The sequence below is a fragment of the Monodelphis domestica genome, chromosome 1 (genome assembly GCF_027887165.1).
Source record: "Monodelphis domestica isolate mMonDom1 chromosome 1, mMonDom1.pri, whole genome shotgun sequence".
NCBI lineage: Eukaryota > Metazoa > Chordata > Mammalia > Didelphimorphia > Didelphidae > Monodelphis > Monodelphis domestica.
Window position 1 is genome coordinate 121,509,961 of NC_077227.1, and position 6,050 is coordinate 121,516,010.

Genomic DNA, 6,050 nt, shown 5'->3' on the forward strand with positions numbered 1-6,050 from the left:
TAGAAACCCAGTATTAATTTAATCAAACTTTTGATGAACCTTTATTAAGCACCTACCTAGTAGGGATATGAAGTAAAAAATGAAACAATGCTTACATTAACAGAACTTAGATTGTAATGGGAAAAAATCCATGATAAACCACAAATGGGTAGAAAATATACAAAGCAAAAACACAGTTATATTGGCAGATGTGGGAGGAGCACTGTTAGCTAGAAGAATCAAGAAAGACTTCATGTAGAATGCTATTCTGGAGCTAAATCCTAAAAGAAACAAAGGATTCCAAGAGGTGAAGGTGAGGGAAAAGGGCAATCTAGGAATGGGAGACAGCCAAGGCAAAGGCTCAGAAATAGGAAATGGAGTACTATCTGTGAAGAATAACAAGAAAATCAGTATAACAGTAATAATAATAAAGGTAATAATAATAGCTAGTAATTGTGTAGTTCTTTAAGGTCTGCAATACACTTTATATATCTTTCTCCTGTGGTCCTCAAAAAAACCTTACGTGACAAGTGCTATTATTTGTTATTCCAATTTTAAGGATAAGGAAACTGAGATGAAGAAAGCTTAAGAGGTTTGCCCTGGATGACATAGCTAGTAAGCACATGAGGTGGAATTAGAATTCAAGTCTCCTTTTAATCCAAATATGACACTCTACTATAACAACTTGCTGATCCATTTTGATCATAGTGTAGTATGTGTAAAGGGGATTCGTGTAATAAGATTTGAAAGTTAGCATGGGGCAGTGCCATAGGTTCTGGGAGCCTGCCCTGTCCACAGCCCTGGAGGTCCTTGACTAGGTATGATCATGAAGGTGTGAATGAATTGAGAGTGTCAGCCTGCTACCAGACTTCTCACAAAACTGCTCTGTCTGGCCCAGGGTTCTTCTTTATTTTTATACCTCCCAAATGGTTACATATTTCCTTGGCACATAGCTTCACTATTCAAAATACATGTTCTTTATAAATAATTGAATAAGTGATACATTAACTTTTAACAAATCATTTGATTAACATTCTATGATCATTCTACATACTATATTGTTACAGATTCTGACAACTAACACAAAGCTTTTGCAAAAGATAAATGTTTTTTCGTCACAGGGAAGAGAGCTAGAGGTCAGTTCTCATTAACCTGTGAGGTGCTCAGACTTGCAGACAATCCAAGAAAAATCATTTGTTACTTTTAATAAAATAGATAATCAATCAGGAGTTCTTAGAAGACAAACAGCTAAACACTGTTGCCAAGTTGAGGGATCAAAGGGTAACAGAAACACAATTCAGTTTTAGATATTCTTTAATATCAGGCTAATCATTTTTCTAGTGTTTCACTGGGGGTTTCCAAGACAAATTACCTAAATTTTAGTTTGTAAAAGAAGTCATTGAGGCATGGCATACCAGCCTCTCCCTAAAGAGTAATTAATATTCTAGCTCAGGAGAGCTTGTTCCTGGCCTGTACAGAGGGGTGGGGAACTCTTAGTGCAGTTTCATTAGAATAAATGTTTAACCCATAGGAGTCTTTAGGTTTGATTTTGTAAGTATGATCTTTTGGTGATATTCTGGGGGGATAAAGTGGGATATTTGTATTAATCCTGCAAGTATTTTGCTCTCATGTTATTTTTCCTGAAGCTAGGGAGAGAACAATAATCAATTCCAATAATAAAGGATGTTAGTGAGAGAAGTCACACAGAGGCAGGTTGAGTGGGTATCTCCATCCTTTCTAGAGGCCACTTTGCAGCCTTTGGTTTCCACAAGTGACTGTGTCAAACATTGTGACTTGATGGCCCTCAGCAGGGAAGGTTATGAAGAACTTTAAATTCTAGAAGTTTATATCATAGAGATCCTGGATCCTGGAAATAATAAGGACTTGCTAGTTTATTATGGCATGATCAAACTTGAATTTTAGGGAAAAAATTGCTTTGATAGCTCTGTAGAGGATGGAATAGAATAAGAAAATCTTGAGGTAGCAAGATTGATCTATTGAAAGTATTCAGATCAGAAGTGAAATTTGTCTAAATTAGGATGATGGCTGTATGGATGGAGAGAAGAGGAAATGAATACACATACACACATACATACAGATAACACACACCTTGTGGTTTTTAGTCATTTTTCAGTCATGTCCAATTCTTCATGATCTCACTTGGATTTTTTTATTTCTCCAGTTCATTTTACAGAAAAGGAAACTGAGGTAAACAGGGTTAAGATACTTGCTCAGGATCACACAAATAAGTATCAGAGGCTTGATTTGAACTCGGGTCTTCCTGACTCCAGGCCCAGCATTCTATCCATTTTCCTTCTACCTGTCCCACGGGTATACTATAATAATTGAGATAGGGAAAGTTTCTTTCTATGTTTAATTAGCCCTTGTAGGAACTCCTTCTGTTTTAAGAGTAATGGATTTGAACATAAGAAGCAGACAGAGGTTCTAAGTTAGAGTAGATGATCCTCAAAGTCCTTTTAACATTAACATTTTATGATATCCTATGGGGAAATTTAGTTGCACATATCTGTCGCCTCCTCCCCTTACTTAACAAACTCTGTAAGTCCCTATCATATACCGGATTAAATATTAAATTCTTGGTCTGGCATACAAAACCTTAAAACTTGACCTTATCCTACCTTTGCACTCGTATATACTTTTACCCCCTCCAGACTGCATACTCTTCAATCCATTGGCACTGGCTTCATTGCTGATCCCCACACATGACACTCCATCTCCCCAACTCCATGCATTTTCACTGCCTGTCTTCCATGTCTGAAATTATCTCCATCCTTATCTCCTGATAGTTTTTCTGACTTCCTTCAAGTTCTTGTTAAAAGTTCACCTTCTCTTGGGGGTAGCTGGGTAGCTCAGTGGATTGAGAGTCAGAACCAGAGAAGGGAGATTTTGGGTTCAAATCTGGACTCAGACACTTTCTAGCTGTGTGACCCTGGGCAAGTCACTTAAACCCCATTGCCTAGCCCTTACCACTCTTCTGCTTTAGAACCAATACTCAGTATTGATTCAAAGATGGAAGGTAAGGATTAAAAATAAAATAAAATAAAATAAAAGTTTACCTTCTCTTATGAATATTCCATATTTCTCCTTATTTCTAATGCCTTTCTTCTATTGATTATTTCTAATTTATCTAGTATGTAGCTTGGTCATCCATCATTGTTGCCATATTGTCTCCCTCATTAGACCCAGAGCTCCTTGACAGAAGAGATCTTTTCACCTTTTTTAATACCCCCAATGCTTAGCATAGTCCCAGGCACATTGGAAAAGCCAAATAAATGTTTATTCACTGACAAGATATAAAAAAAGGACATGAAGCTTAGGATCACAGTCATAGAAGCATAGAATCACAAAATATCAATTGGAGAAGACTTTAGAGGTCACAGATGAACTTCCCCTCTATAAGATTTTTTCATACATACACCACTCTCCAAAGTGGTCATTCAGTTGTTGCTTGAATATTTACAGTGATCTGTACTCATTCCATGTTGGGACTCTCAAGAGAGTATATGCTTCTTGAGGATAGGGATTTTTTTTCCATTTTATTTCCAGTACCTAGCATAAATTGGTACTTAATGCTTTGGGGGTAGGTTAGATTGGATACAATCAAGAAGAAATGAAGGCATTCCATTCTCCACTGGTTCCAATTATTAACATTTCTTCCATATTGTGCTAATTGAATTTCTTGTAACTTCTGTCAGTTGCTCCTAGCTTTATGTTCTGGAGTCACATAAAATTTAATGTCACTTTTAAATAAATGTAATCATGTGGTCATTTGGTTTTAAGATGAAAAGATCAAGACCAAGGGACTATTCTTAGAACCAGAGTCAGAGATATTTTAAAAGTATCTAATCCAGCCCTTTCATTTTATAATACTCCCTAACAGCCGAGTCAGGACAAAAACACAGGTCTCAACTCCCCAGCCAATGCTTCTTTATTGCACTATATATATTCTTTATTTCCCTTGTGTGTCAACATTGTTATGGTAATAACTTCAAGAAATATAAAGAATAGGTTGGAGAAAGAGCAGGGAGCCCAAAGTTCACCAAACAAGACAGAAGAACGAATAATAATTCAATTGATGAGGGCCTAGATTAGGAGGGTAATCAATGAAACAGGGAGAAAAGGAAAGCAATACCTAAAATAACTAGTTCAAAGAGCCTGAGACTTTTTCCTACATTTATGCGAAGGGATGCACTTCTTCCCTCTTACAGAAAATTGGTCCCTACCACTACCACCCAGCCCTAACTCATCTGAATCTGTCCCAGGTTCTATAATTCTTAAATGTGGTGCTAATAGATACTAGACCTATTTTGAAGGATAAATACATATAGACTGGTGAATAATTAGATGAAAATCATGTAGAAAAATGAGAAAGAAGAAAGAGTAGTCAGAATCACAACAGATTTTGAATCAAAATGATTGCTAATGTCACTGAAAATGGAAGAGCATACCAAGATGGCAAAGGAAATGGAACATGGAAATGAACACTAGATATTTTAAGACAGGGACCTAGAGCTAGAATGAGGAATTGTTTCATTTATTGTTTTTCATCAGTATGAACTAGCACCAGCACATAGTAGGAGCTAAATAAATTCTTGTTGGTTGGTTGATTCATATTTTTGAAACACATAGGTGATAAATGAATATGCATTCTGTGAGTGATAGAACTAACAGAAATATATCTGTATGAAAGAAAGAAAGTGTCAGTTTAACAAGAAACAAGAGCACTCATATTTGAGAAATGAGAAAGTTCCTTCAAAGAAAATGGAGAATTATGTAAAAAGCTGGTAGGGGACAGAGGTACCAGAATATGATATCAGAGCAACCAAGGCATAAGAACTTTACTTAGGAAGGAGTGATATAGATGCTACAAATGCTACAGAACTTTTAAGTGTCATGATGTTTGAAACAAGGCTCTATAATTTGTCAAGGACTTCACTGGTAACTGGGAATGATTAGGACAGAAATCAAGTGGTAAAGGGTTAAGGTGGAAGTAAGTGATGAGAGAATGGAAGCTACTGATTTGGGGAACCTGGAAATTAAAGGAAGAAAAATACTGGTAGCCTAGGGTTAAAGTAAAGAGGTAATTTCCACTCCTTCTCCCTAATGTTGGGAGATTATCCTGTATCAAAGTCTTCCTAAAATGCCTTATCTTGGTTTTGAGGTAACTCTACTGTCTAAGAATATGCCACTAGGAAAAACATTCTTCTAGATTCTACCTAATTGCAACCGCTTAATACTATCCAGTGAATGTGTTTTATAGTAAGAGAAACAGCCTCAAAAGAATTAGTTGTTTTTTTTTCTTTTGCCACAGAAACTCTTAAAAAAAAAACAAAAAACCTATCTTCACTTGTTTGCTATGGGAAAAAGTGCCCATAAGGAAGAAGTCTAGAAGTAATAAACAAATTCTTGAGATAGGAAGTAAAAGGAGTCATAAAATGTCCAGCTTGAAGAAGCCTTTAAAATCATCTAGTCCTGGAGTTCTTTACCAATTTTTACCATATTCTAGTATTTCTGGCAGTTTGGTGAAGCCTAGAGACTTCTTCCCAGAAAAGGTTTTCTTTATGTTTTTGTTTTTTTACTGAAGAAAATGCTAAATTTCAGTTAATAGTTTTTTAAAATAAAGAGGCATTTTTTTTTCCTCCAACCAAATTCATGGTTCCCCTGAAATTTTGTACAGGGATCTGAGGTTAAGAAACCCTAATTCAATCGGCAACTTGCTCAAGGGCACAAAGGCCTCCCGGGGAGTTCACCAGGAACGAGGTTCAGAGAGTAGTTTAACTTTTACAGAAGAGGGACTCTTCTTCACCTGAGATATCTAATAAGTTGAGGTGAAATGACGATCTATTCATTATAAGGAGAAAGTGTTTGCTGAGGTCAGGTGAGAGTAGCACAGTGGAAAATCAGGCCTTCTCTTCCTCTCTTCCAGGTGGGGAAAGGTAGATGGAGGAGACTGACCCCTCTATCCTGCCCAGCAAGACCCTAGATCAGCTCATTTCCCTCCAACAACTCAGTGGACCCGGGATTCGCCCCGCCTATCTCGCCACGGGCGT

General features: G+C 36.9%; 1 long non-coding RNA gene across 1 annotated transcript in view; it reads right to left on the minus strand.

Moving 5' to 3' along the window:
* Positions 1-6,050, minus strand: part of LOC107650545 (uncharacterized) — a 78,547-nt gene that overhangs the window by 71,725 nt on the left and 772 nt on the right. The gene's annotated exons all lie outside the window — the stretch shown is intronic.